The 14,025-nt window shown below is 40.3% G+C and overlaps 1 protein-coding gene across 4 annotated transcripts in view; it reads right to left on the bottom strand.

Moving 5' to 3' along the window:
* IGSF9B (immunoglobulin superfamily member 9B) overlaps nt 1–14,025 on the bottom strand; it is a 162,400-nt gene that overhangs the window by 4,149 nt on the left and 144,226 nt on the right. The gene's annotated exons all lie outside the window — the stretch shown is intronic.

The raw sequence follows: 14,025 nt of genomic DNA on the forward strand, positions 1-14,025 counted from the left end.
TTCAGGTTGAGGATGGAGTGAAGCTCAACTCCCAGACCTACTGCCAGTTTCTGTAAGACAAGTTCTTCAAGCAGTGGTACAGGAAGAAGTCGGTATCGTTCAAGAAAAACATGATTTTCATGCAGGACAATGCTCCATCACATGCATCCAACTACTCCACAGCGTGGCTGGCCAGTAAAGGTCTAAAAGATGAAAAAATAATGACATGGCTCCCTTGGTCACCTGATCTAAACCCCATAGAGAACCTGTGGTCCCTCATAAAATGTGAGATCTACAGGGAGGGAAAACAGTACACCTCTGGGAACAGTGTCTGGAGGCTGTGGTGGCTGCTGCACGCAATGTTGATCGTAAACAGATCAAGCAACTGACAGAATCTATGGATGGTGGCTGCTGAGTGTCATCAGAAAGAAAGGGGGCGATATTGGGCACTCATTTTTTTGGGTTTTGTTTTTACATGTCAGAAATGTTTATTTCTAAATTTTGTGCAGTTATATTGGTTTACTAATAATTCTGCACAGTAATAGTTACCTGCACAAACAGATATCTTCCTAAGATAGCCAAATCTAAAAAAACCCCTCCAACTGCCAAAAATATTAAGCTTTGATATTTATGAGTCTTTTGGATTGATTGAGAACATAGTTGTGGATCAATAATAAAAAAAATCCTCTAAAATACAACTTGCCTAATAATTCTGCACATGTTGTCTATACACACAGGTGATACACACAAGTGATATATACACATGAGCATCTTAATACATTAGAATAGCAGCAAAGTGAATTTATTTCAGTAATTCAATACAAAAAGTGAACCGCATATATTATATAGTCATTACACACGGAGAGATCTATTCCTATATATAATATAATGTCATTACACACAGTAGGATACAAACATTATATATACATACAGTCATATGAAAAAGTTTGTGCACCCCTATTAATGTTAACCTTTTTTCTTTATAACAATTTGGGTTTTTGCTATTTCAGTTTCATATATCTAATAACTGATGGACTGAGTAATATTTCTGGTTTGAAATGAGGTTTATTGTAATAACAGAAAATGTGCAATCCACGTTTAAAAAAAATTTGACCGGTGCAAAAGTATGGGCACCCTTATCAATTTCTTGATTTGAACCCTCCTAACTACTTTTTACTGACTTACTGAAGCACTAAATTGGTTTTGTAACCTCATTGAGCTTTGAACTTCATAGGCTGGTGTATCCAATCATGAGAAAAGGTATTTAAGGTGGCCACTTGCAAGTTGTTCTCCTATTTGAATCTCCTATGAAGAGTGGCATCATGGGCTCCTCAAAACAACTCTCAAATGACCTGAAAACAAAGATTATTCAGCATAGTTGTTCAGGGGAAGGTACAAAAAGTTGTCTCAGAGATTTACACTGTCAGTTTCCACTGTGAGGAACATAGTAAGGAAATGGAAGAACACAGGTACAGTTCTTGTTAAGCCCAGAAGTGGCAGGCCAAGAAAAATATCAGAAAGGCAGAGAAGAAGAATGGTGAGAACAGTCAAGGACAATCCACAGAACACCTCCAAAGACCTGCAGCATCATCTTGCTGCAGATGGTGTCAATGTGCATCGGTCAACAATACAGCACACTTTGCACAAGGAGAAGCTGTATGGGAAAGTGATGCAAAAGAAGCCGTTTCTGCAAGCACGCCACAAACAGAGTCGCCTGAGGTATGCAAAAGCACATTTGGACAAGCCAGTTACCTTTTGGAAGAAGGTCCTGTGGACTGATGAAACAAAGATTCAGTTGTTTGGTCATACAAAAAGGCGTTATGCATGGAGCCAAAAAACACGGCATTCAAAGAAAAGCACTTGCTACCCACAGTAGAATTTGGTGGCGGTTCCATCATGCTTTGGGGCTGTGTGGCCAATGCTGACACCGGGAATCTTGTTAAACTTGAGGGTCGCATGGATTCAACTCAGTATCAGCAGATTCTTGACAATAATGTGCAAGAATCAGTGACGAAGTTGAAGTTACGCAGGGGACGGATATTTCAGCAAGACAATGATCCAAAACACCGCTCCAAATCTACTCAGGCATTCATGCAGAGGAACAATTACAATGTTCTGGAATGGCCATCCCAGTCCCCAGACCTGAATATCATTGAACATCTGTGGGATGATGTGAAGCAGCTGTCCATGCTCGACGACCATCAAATTTAACTGAACTGGAATTGTTTTGTAAACAGGAATGGTCAAATATACCTTCATCCAGGATCCAGGAACTCATTAAAAGCTACAGGAAGCGACTAGAGGCTGTGATTTCTGCAAAAGGAGGATCTACAAAATATTAATGTCACTTTTATGTTGAGGTGCCCATACTTTTGCACCGGTCAAATTTTGTTTAAATGCGGATTGCATATTTTCTGTTAGTACAATAAACCTCATTTCAATCCAGAAATATTCCTCAGTCCATCAGTTATTAGATATATGACACTGAAATAGCAAAAACCCAAATTGTTATAAAGAAAAAAGGCTAACATTAATAGGGGTGCCCAAACTTTTTCATATGACTGTATATATATATATATATTATATAGTCATTACACACAGAGGGATCTTTTCCTATATATTATATAGAGTCATTATACACAGAGGGATCTATTCCTATATATTATATAGAGTCATTACACACAGAGGGATCTATTCCTATATATTATACAGTGTGTCACCCATATCCTGTATACACCGCACCTATATACAATGTGTCCACCCATATCCTGTCCACCGCCATTAACTTGACGGCGGCAGCTATAGGCATAGAAGTGGTGTCTAGGTATAGTAAAGTAATCATGTGCTACGCAATGAAACCACCTATAGCGCCACCTGGTGGAAAACAACGGAGTTAGCATTTTTATCTCGAAAACAGAACGAGATAGAGAAAAAAAGTGAATTAAAAAATTGTAGGGCATCAATAATTCAATATGAATCGACACCTTGCATACAGAAATGCTATGATTAGAACGTGTAACACTCACAAGGCTGCAGACGTGAAGCGATACCTCATGGAGACCTTCCTACAAGTCATTGGGTATGGTGGCTGTGTGGAGTGGCCTCCGCGCTCACCTGACCTGACCCCATTGGACTTCTTTCTGTTAGGTCACATCAAACAGCAGGTGTATGCGACCCCTCTACCAACGTTGCAGGACCTACGACCACGTATCACAGATGCTTGTGCAAACGTGTCACCTACCATATTGCACAACGTGCAGCAAGATACAGTATGCTGTGCAGAGTCCAGATGTGCATTGCAGCTGACGGGGGCCACTAATGAGCGCCATATGTGTGACCAGTATTCAATGTTTTGGGGGGTCATGGGTTTCATATCATAGCATTTCTGTATGCAAGGTGTCGATTCGTATTGAATTGATGATGCCCTACAATTTTGTAATTCACTTTTTTTCTCTATCTTGTTCCGTTTTCGAGATAAAAATGCTAACTCTGTTGTCTTCCACCAGGTGGAACTATAGGTGGTTTCATTGCGTAGCGCATGGCTACTTTACTATACGTAGACACCACTTCTATGCCTATAGCTGTCGCCGTTCTCAAGTTAATGGCGGTGGACAGGATATGGGTGGACACACTGTATAGAGTCATTACACACAGAGGGATCTATTCCTATATATTATATAGTTATCACAGACAGAGGGATCTATTTCTATATAATATAGAGTAATTACAGACAAATGGACCTATTTCACATGTTTAATATATATTATATAGAGTTATTACACGGAGAGGGATCTATTTCACGTGCTTATTATATAGAGTCATTACACACAGAGGGATCTATTCCTATATATTATACATTACACACAGAGGGATCTAGTTCACGTGTTTATTATTCCTGCCCAATTCCTAGAGTAAGATAATCTTCTCTGATGAGTCTAATTTTCAGCTTTGCCCAACACCTGGTCGTCTAATGGTTAGACGGAGACCTGAAGAGGCGTACAAGCTGCAGTGTCTTGCACCCACTGTGAAATTTGGTGGAGGATCGGTGATGATCTGGGGATGCTTCAACAAGGCTGGAATTGGCCAGATTAAACTTTGTGAAGGATGTATGAATCAAGCAGCATACAAGGTCATGGCCAGCCCAATCTCCAGACCTGAACCCCACTGAAAACCTCTGAAATGTAATCAAGAGGATGATGGATAGTCATAAGCCATCAAACAAAGAAGAACTGCTTACATTTTTGCACCAGGAGTGGCATAAGGTCACCCAAAAGCAGTGTGACAGACTAGAGGAAAGCGGCCAAGACACAGGAAAGCTGGGATTAAACATCATGGTTATTCCACAAAATATTGATTTCTGAATCTTCCTGAGGTAACACATTATTATATTGTTGTTTCTAAATGATTAGGAACTTGTTTTCTTTGCATTATTTGAGGTGAAAGCAATGAATTGTTCTGTTATTTTCACCATTTCTCCTTGTCAGAAGACAAAAACAAAATTTATTGCTGGAAACTCGGAGACGTCGTCAGTGGATTATAGAATAAAAGAACAATTTACATTTTACTCAAAAATATAAAGATAAAAATCAGAAAAACTGATATTTTGCAGTGGTCTCTTAATTTTTGCCAATGCTGTGTGTGTCTATATAAATATATATATTTTTTAAATCTATCAATCTATCTACACACACACACACACACACACACACACACAGGAGATGAAAATTGGGGAACAACACACAATTACCTAAAAGTTACGGTCATTGAGTCGTCCTATGTGATTATCTCCTCACATGAGGAAACTCGCAGGATTTTCTGCTTATTTCATAAATTGAATTTATTATAAAGCAAATAATAAAAATTTAGATGAGATAAATGTAAAGAACACGGACCACAATTACAGAACACGTTCAGATCCCTTGCAAGTTATTGGTGATAATCTGCGCCTGGTGCCAATTTCCTTACTTATCTGACAACCCTATGTAACTGGCAGTCAAACCTTCTAGTTTGCACTGACTTTGCCATTCCATAGTGACTGAAACCCTCCGGCAGCAGGTTGTCCAGATGAAGGCCAAAGGGGTGACCCGCTCAGCCATAGCAAGAGAAATTGGTTGTTCCAAGTCTGTGATTTTGAGAATATTGCATCTTTACAACATCACAATCTCTTTCAAGTCTCCTAAGAAGGCTGGTTGTCCTCAAAATACAAATGCAAGAGAGAACAGGATAATGCGGAGAATCTCCATGGGTAATCGTTTCCACACTGCAGCTGGAGTTGCTCGCCAGTTCAGCACTGAACAGGGTAAGGAGCTGGCTCGTCATACAGTGTCACGACGTGTAAGAGCATTTGGACTGAAAGCCAACTCTGCAATGACCAAACATCTCATTAGCAGAAAGACGCACAAGGCTAGACTCTCCTTAAGTGAGGAGCATATTGTGTGGACAGAGAAGTGTCCACAGGTCATTTTACTGATGAAAGCAAGTGTAATTTATTTGGGTATGATGGGAAACATTATGTTCAGCGACAAACTGGGGAAAGACTGAACCCAAAGTGTGTTAAGAAGTCAGTGTGCGTCGATGAAGGAAGGGTCATGGTTTGGGGAATGTTTTCTGCAGCAGGATTTAGACTTCTCATACAGCTACATAACAGAGTGAATGCAAATGTGGATCAGAACCTTCTTCACAACACGTGGCTCCTTACTTGTGTTCATCACTCAATCAGTAGCAATTTTCATGCAGGAAAATGCCCCATGTCACACAGCAAAACGGCGAAAGCAGACCCTGGAAACAATGAAATAGCAGCAGTCCAGAGTCCTGATCTAAACCCAATAGAAACCTCTGGAAAATCCCTGGTGACAAAGTTATGGCCAAGAAACCCACAACAGTCAAAGAATTGTGGAAGAGACTGGAAGAAGAGTGGGCCAAAATCCCCCCAGAGCAGTGTGAGAGACTAGTGCTGTCCTGTGGAAGAGACTGGAAGAAGAGTGGGCCAAAATCCCCCCAGAGCAGTGTGAGAGACTAGTGATGTCCTGTGGAAGAGACTGGAAGAAGAGTGGGCCAAAATCCCCACAGAGCAGTGTGAGAGACTAGTGATGTCCTGTGGAAGAGACTGGAAGAAGAGTGGGCCAAAACCCCCCCCAGAGCAGTGTGAGAGACTAGTGATGTCCTGTGGAAGAGACTGGAAGAAGAGTGGGCCAAAATCCCCCCAGAGCAGTGTGAGAGGCTAGTGATGTCCTGTGGAAGAGACTGGAAGAAGAGTGGACCAAAATCCCCCCAGAGCAGTGTGAGGGACTAGTGATGTCCTGTGGAAGAGGCTGGAAGAAGAGTGGGCCAAAATCCCCCCAGAGCAGTGTGAGAGACTAGTGACGTCCTGTGGAAGAAGAGTGGTCCAAAATCCCCCAGAGCAGTGAGAGAGACTAGTGATGTCCTGTGGGAGAGGCTGGAAGAAGAGTGGTCCAAAATCCCCCAGAGCAGTGAGAGAGACTAGTGATGTCCTGTGGGAGAGGCTGGAAGAAGAGTGGTCCAAAATCTACCCAGAGCAGTGTGAGGGACTAGTGATGTCCTGTCGAAGAGACTGGAAGAAGAGTGGACCAAAATCCCCCCAGAGCAGTGTGAGACTAGTGATGTTGTGTGGAAGAGGCTGGAAGAAGAGTGGACCAAAATCCCCCCAGAGTAGTGTGAGAGACTAGTGATGTTGTGTGGAAGAGGCTGGAAGAAGAGTGGGCTAAAATCTCCCCAGAGCAGTGTGAGAGACTAGTGATGTCCTGTGGAAGAGACTGGAAGAAGAGTGGGCCAAAATCCCCCCAGAGCAGTGTGAGGGACTAGTGATGTCCTGTGGAAGAGACTGGAAGAAGAGTGGGCCAAAATCCCCCCAGAGCAGTGTGAGAGACTAGTGATGTCCTGTGGAAGAGACTGGAAGAAGAGTGGGCCAAAATCCCCCCAGAGCAGTGTGAGGGCCTAGTGATGTCCTATGGAAGAGACTGGAAGAAGAGTGGACCAAAATCCCCCCAGAGCAGTGTGAGAGGCTAGTGATGTCCTGTGGAGAGACTGGAAGAAGAGTGGGCCAAAATCCCCCCAGAGCAGTGTGAGAGGCTAGTGATGTCCTGTGGAAGAGACTGGAAGAAGAGTGGGCCAAAATCCCCCCAGAGCAGTGTGAGACTAGTGATGTCCTGTGGAGGAGACAGGAAGAAGAGTGGGCCAAAATCCCTCCAGAGCAGTGTGAGAGACCAGTGATGTCCTGTGGAAGAGACTGGAAGAAGAGTGGCCCAAAATCCCCCGAGAGCAGTGTGAGAGACTAGTGATGTCCTGTGGAAGAGACTGGAAGAAGAGTGGGCCAAAATCCCCCCAGAGCAGTGTGAGAGACCAGTGATGTCCTGTGGAAGAGACTGGAAGAAGAGTGGGCCAAAATCCCCCCAGAGCAGTGTGAGAGGCTAGTGATGTCCTGTGGAAGAGACTGGAAGAAGAGTGGTCCAAAATCCCCCCAGAGCAGTGTGAGAGACTAGTGATGTCCTGTGGAAGAGACTGGAAGAAGAGTGGGCCAAAATCCCCCCAGAGCAGTGTGAGAGACTAGTGATGTCCTGTGGAAGAGACTGGAAGAAGAGTGGTCCAAAATCCCCCCAGAGCAGTGTGAGAGGCTAGTGTTGTCCTGTGGAAGAGACTGGAAGAAGAGTGGTCCAAAATCCCCCCAGAGCAGTGTGAGAGACTAGTGATGTCCTGTGGAAGAGACTGGAAGAAGAGTGGTCTAAAATCCCCCCAGAGCAGTGTGAGAGACCAGTGATGTCCTGTGGAAGAGACTGGAAGAAGAGTGGGCCAAAATCCTCCCAGAGCAGTGTGAGAGACCAGTGATGTCCTGTGGAAGAGACTGGAAGAAGAGTGGGCCAAAATCCCCCCAGAGCAGTGTGAGGGACTAGTGATGTCCTGTGGAAGAGACTGGAAGAAGAGTGGGCCAATATCCCCCCAGAGCAGTGTGAGAGGCTAGTGATGTCCTGTGGAGGAGACTGGAAGAAGAGTGGACCAAAATCCCCCCCAGAGCAGTGTGAGAGACTAATGATGTCCTGTGGAAGGGACTGGAAGAAGAGTGGTCCAAAATCCCCCCAGAGCAGTGTGAGAGGCTAGTGTTGTCCTGTGGAAGAGACTGGAAGAAGAGTGGTCCAAAATCCCCCCAGAGCAGTGTGAGAGACTAGTGATGTCCTGTGGAAGAGACTGGAAGAAGAGTGGTCCAAAATCCCCCCAGAGCAGTGTGAGAGGCTAGTGTTGTCCTGTGGAAGAGACTGGAAGAAGAGTGGACCAAAATCCCCCCAGAGCAGTGTGAGAGACTAGTGATGTCCTGTAGAAGAGACTGGAAGAAGAGTGGGCCAAAATCCCCCCAGAGCAGTGTGAGGGACTAGTGATGTCCTGTGGAAGAGACTGGAAGAAGAGTGGGCCAAAATCCCCCCAGAGCAGTGTGAGAGACCAGTGATGTCCTGTGGAAGAGACTGGAAGAAGAGTGGGCCAAAATCCTCCCAGAGCAGTGTGAGAGACCAGTGATGTCCTGTGGAAGAGACTGGAAGAAGAGTGGGCCAAAATCCCCCCAGAGCAGTGTGAGGGACTAGTGATGTCCTGTGGAAGAGACTGGAAGAAGAGTGGACCATACACCCCCCCAGAACAGTGTGAGAGGCTAGTGATGTCCTGTGGAGGAGACTGGAAGAAGAGTGGGCCAAAATCCCCCCAGAGCAGTGTGAGAGACCAGTGATGTCCTGTGGAAGAGACTGGAAGAAGAGTGGGCCAAAATCCTCCCAGAGCAGTGTGAGAGACCAGTGATGTCCTATGGAAGAGACTGGAAGAAGAGTGGGCCAAAATCCCCCCAGAGCAGTGTGAGGGACTAGTGATGTCCTGTGGAAGAGACTGGAAGAAGAGTGGGCCAAAATCCCCCCCAGAGCAGTGTGAGAGACTAGTGATGTCCTGTGGCTGCAGATGTGCTGAAGGTATGCACAGCGACGGCCGGTGCACGTCCTACTGATTGTGACTGTTGTTACTTGCAGAACATTTAGGCTGGGGACACACGGGCATTAATGCGAGTCAATCGCATGACACTCGGCTCCTGCTCTGCTGAAGTGTAAGCCGAATGTGATGCGACTGTCGGGCGCTGTGGAGAAGGAGGGATTAATCTCCCGATCATCTTAAATTGTCAGCTGATGCTATTCTCGCCCTGCACTCGCACTGTTTCTCTCGCAGCCATAGACTTGTTTGCGTGTGAGTGGAAAATGAATCGGATTCCACCTGCAGTATGCTGCCATTGTTTGCTTAGTCCGATTAGGGCTAAGGAGAAAAAAAAAAAAAAAAAAAAGAAGAGTCCATAAAGTAGCAAAGGAAAAACGAACAAAGTTTTTTTTCTCCGGCGATGCACCACGGACTTGAAGATTATTTCAAAATTGCGCTTTTATTAAATTACAATCATTCCATCGGTCAACAGTAAAAAAAAACCCCCACTCCACACAGGGAGGGGGACACGTGCCACGCGTTTTATCCACCGCAGTGGTCTTAGTCATGAAGTCAGTGGAGTGGGTTTTTTACTGTTGACCGATGGAATGATTGTAATTTAATAAAAGCGCAATTTTGAAATAATCTTCAAGTCCGTGCTGCATCGCCGGAGAAAAAAAACTGTTAGTTTTTCCTTTTGCCACAAGCCACACAGCGTGCACCTCCGAGCTGCAGCAGGAATGGCATGAAAGAGCGGACAAGGGTGAACTCAGGGCTACCTCCTGATGAAACCGGCAGTGCGGTGAAACGCGCGTCGAGGTTGGGTCAGGTCCAATCGGTGGCATTACACAGGACCTTTACTGCTCACTAATGGCTACAGGTAAAGTGACTTATTTATGGGGGAAAACTGTTAATGAAAGCTACTAAGTAGGCAACCAATCCCATACTAATTATAGGATAACATTGTGTGGTATGGACTGGTCTTGACCAGTGTGGCAACAAGTGGAATCTCCACATAATATAATTAATAGCTAGTTAATTAGTAGCACGCCATTAGAAAACTAAAAGATCTATACGTATACTATGCCCCATTTACTGTAATCCTTATGCTGTTAGAATATGCCTATTTACTATATGTCTATTTGCATATAGGACATTACTGAAGGCTAATCGGTCCAGATAGTGTAATTGCCACCAAAGTTGCACTACTCCCTTTAGTGCGGTCATACATCCCTCCCAATATTCCAAATTTCATCCTATGTATAATGAATTTTATATAATATATGCACGAGCACTTTTGTATTAATAAATTTATACCTTTTTGAACATTAAAACTAAGATTCCAGAGTCTTTTTATAGGTTGTAATTGAACTATATCAGGGATCTGCCTTTGAGAATGAGAGGCCATGTATAGGTAATGTAAGGGTGAACTCAAACCGGGTGTTTTTCGCTGTCCATAGAGTAACATGGGTCCGGGAGGAATGCGATTTTCTTTATCGCATTCCACTCGCTCCGTTTTTCTCGCCGTGTGTGCTAAGCCTTACTGATCATCTCTCTCTGTGCTACAGTCATTATATACAGTACATATATATATATATATATACATACAGGAATATACAGTCATTATATACAGTACATATAAAAACAAAAAAAAAAAAAAAAGTGAGCCGGAGTATGAGATGGTATACATGGTACTTTTTTTTTTTTTTTGTATTCAGTACAAACAGGGAGTGGCCCCCTTCTCAGCTGGACATTTCATTCTGTGAATCCCCCTGACTGTGTGTGTCCTGTTGGGACCCGGTCGCTCTCAGCCACATTGAGGCCTATCTTAGACCCATGGTAAGGTTTTAATATTAGAGAGTGTAGGTACTATCCCAACTGGGTACACCTTGGCGTTGGTGGGATAGCTTTATGCTTTTTTTGATCAAAAACAGTGTTTACTAAGTACCCTATGTTTATATGCACTATGCTTTTATTTAGTTACAGCAGGGTATGTTTTCACAATTTTTTCCTTGGTTTCTATATACAGTACATATGTATATACAGGAATATACAGTCATTATATACAGTACATATGTATATACAGGAATATACAGTCATTATATTCAGTACATATGTATATACAGGAATATACAGTCATTATATACAGTACATATGTATATACAGGAATATACAGTCATATACAGTACATATGTATATACAGGAATATACAGTCATTATATACAGTACATGTATATACAGGAATATACAGTCATTATATACAGTACATGTATATACAGGAATATACAGTCATTATATACAGTACATATGTATATACAGGAATATACAGTCATTATATACAGTACATATGTATATACCTGAATATACAGTCATTATATACAGTACATATGTATATACAGGAATATACAGGAATATACAGTCATTATATACAGTACATTATATATATACAGGAATATACAGTCATTATATACAGTACATATGTATATACAGGAATATACAGTCATATACAGTACATATGTATATACAGGAATACAGTCATATACAGTACATATGTATATACAGGAATATACAGTCATATACAGTACATATGTATATACAGGAATATACAGTCATTATATACAGTACATATGTATATACAGGAATATACAGTCATATACAGTACATATGTATATACAGGAATATACAGTCATTATATACAGTACATATGTATATACAGGAATATACAGTCATTATATAAAGTACATATGTATATACAGGAATATACAGTCATATACAGTACATATGTATATACAGGAATATACAGTCATTATATACAGTACATATGTATATACAGGAATATACAGTCATTATATACAGTACATTATATATCTACAGGAATATACAGGAATATACAGTCATTATATACAGTACATTATATATATATACAGGAATATACAGTCATTATATACAGTACATATGTATATACAGGAATATACAGTCATATACAGTACATATGTATATACAGGAATATACAGTCATATACAGTACATATGTATATACAGGAATATACAGTCATATACAGTACATATGTATATACAGGAATATACAGTCATATACAGTACATATGTATATACAGGAATATACAGTCATATACAGTACATATGTATATACAGGAATATACAGTCATACAGTACATATGTATATACAGGAATATACAGTCATACAGTACATATGTATATACAGGAATATACAAACATACAGTACATATGTATATACAGGAATATACAGTCATATACAGTACATATGTATATACAGGAATATACAGTCATTATATACAGTACATATGTATATACAGGAATATACAGTCATTATATACAGTACATATGTATATACAGGAATATACAGTCATTATATACAGTACATATGTATATACAGGAATATACAGTCATTATATACAGTACATATGTATATACAGGAATATACAGTCATTATATACAGTACATTATATATATACAGGAATATACAGTCATTATATACAGTACATATGTATATACAGGAATATAGTCATTATATACAGTACATATGTATATACAGGAATATACAGTCATACAGTACATATGTATATACAGGAATATACAGTCATATACAGTACATATGTATATACAGGAATATACAGTCATTATATACAGTACATATGTATATACAGGAATATACAGTCATATACAGTACATATGTATATACAGGAATATACAGTCATATACAGTACATATGTATATACAGGAATATACAGTCATTATATACAGTACATATGTATATACAGGAATATACAGTCATATACAGTACATATGTATATACAGGAATATACAGTCATATACATTACATATGTATATACAGGAATATACAGTCATTATATACAGTACATATGTATATACAGGAATATACAGTCATATACAGTACATATGTATATACAGGAATATACAGTCATTATATACAGTACATATGTATATACAAAATATACAGTCATTATATACAGTACATATGTATATACAGGAATATACAGTCATTATATACAGTACATATGTATATACAGGAATATACAGTCATATACATTACATATGTATATACAGGAATATACAGTCATTATATACAGTACATATGTATATACAGGAATATACAGTCATATACAGTACATATGTATATACAGGAATATACAGTCATTATATACAGTACATATGTATATACAAAATATACAGTCATTATATACAGTACATATGTATATACAGGAATATACAGTAATTATATACAGTACATATGTATATACAAGAATATACAGTCATACAGTACATATGTATATACAGGAATATACAGTCATTATATACAGTACATATGTATATACAAAAATATACAGTCATTATATACAGTACATATGCATATACAGGAATATACAGTCATTATATACAGTACATATGTATATACAGGAATATACAGTCATTATATACAGTACATATGTATATACAGGAATATACAGTCATTATATACAGTACATATGTATATACAGGAATATACAGTCATACAGTACATATGTATATACAGGAATATACAGTCATTATATACAGTACATATGTATATACAGGAATATACAGTCATTATATACAGTACATATGTATATACAGGAATATACAGTCATTATATACAGTACATATGTATATACAGGAATATACAGTCATTATATACAGTACATATGTATATACAGGAATATACAGTCATATACAGTACATATGTATATACAGGAATATACAGTCATATACATTACATATGTATATACAGGAATATACAGTCATTATATACAGTACATATGTATATACAGGAATATACAGTCATTGCTGCTCTCGAATATCAGCAAGGTTTACACAAAATAAAAGTTTTATGTTGATAAACATTGGATGTTTTGTAAAACCTTGTTCTAGTGGCACGGTGCACCCCTTACCCTGCTCTAGTGGCACGGTGCACCCATTACCCTGCTCTAGTGGCACGGTGCACCCCTTACCCTGCTCTAGTGGCACGGTGCGCCCCTTACCCTGCTCTAGTGGCACGGTGCGCCCCTTACCCTGC

The sequence above is a fragment of the Anomaloglossus baeobatrachus genome, chromosome 11 (assembly GCF_048569485.1).
Source record: "Anomaloglossus baeobatrachus isolate aAnoBae1 chromosome 11, aAnoBae1.hap1, whole genome shotgun sequence".
Lineage (NCBI taxonomy): Eukaryota > Metazoa > Chordata > Amphibia > Anura > Aromobatidae > Anomaloglossus > Anomaloglossus baeobatrachus.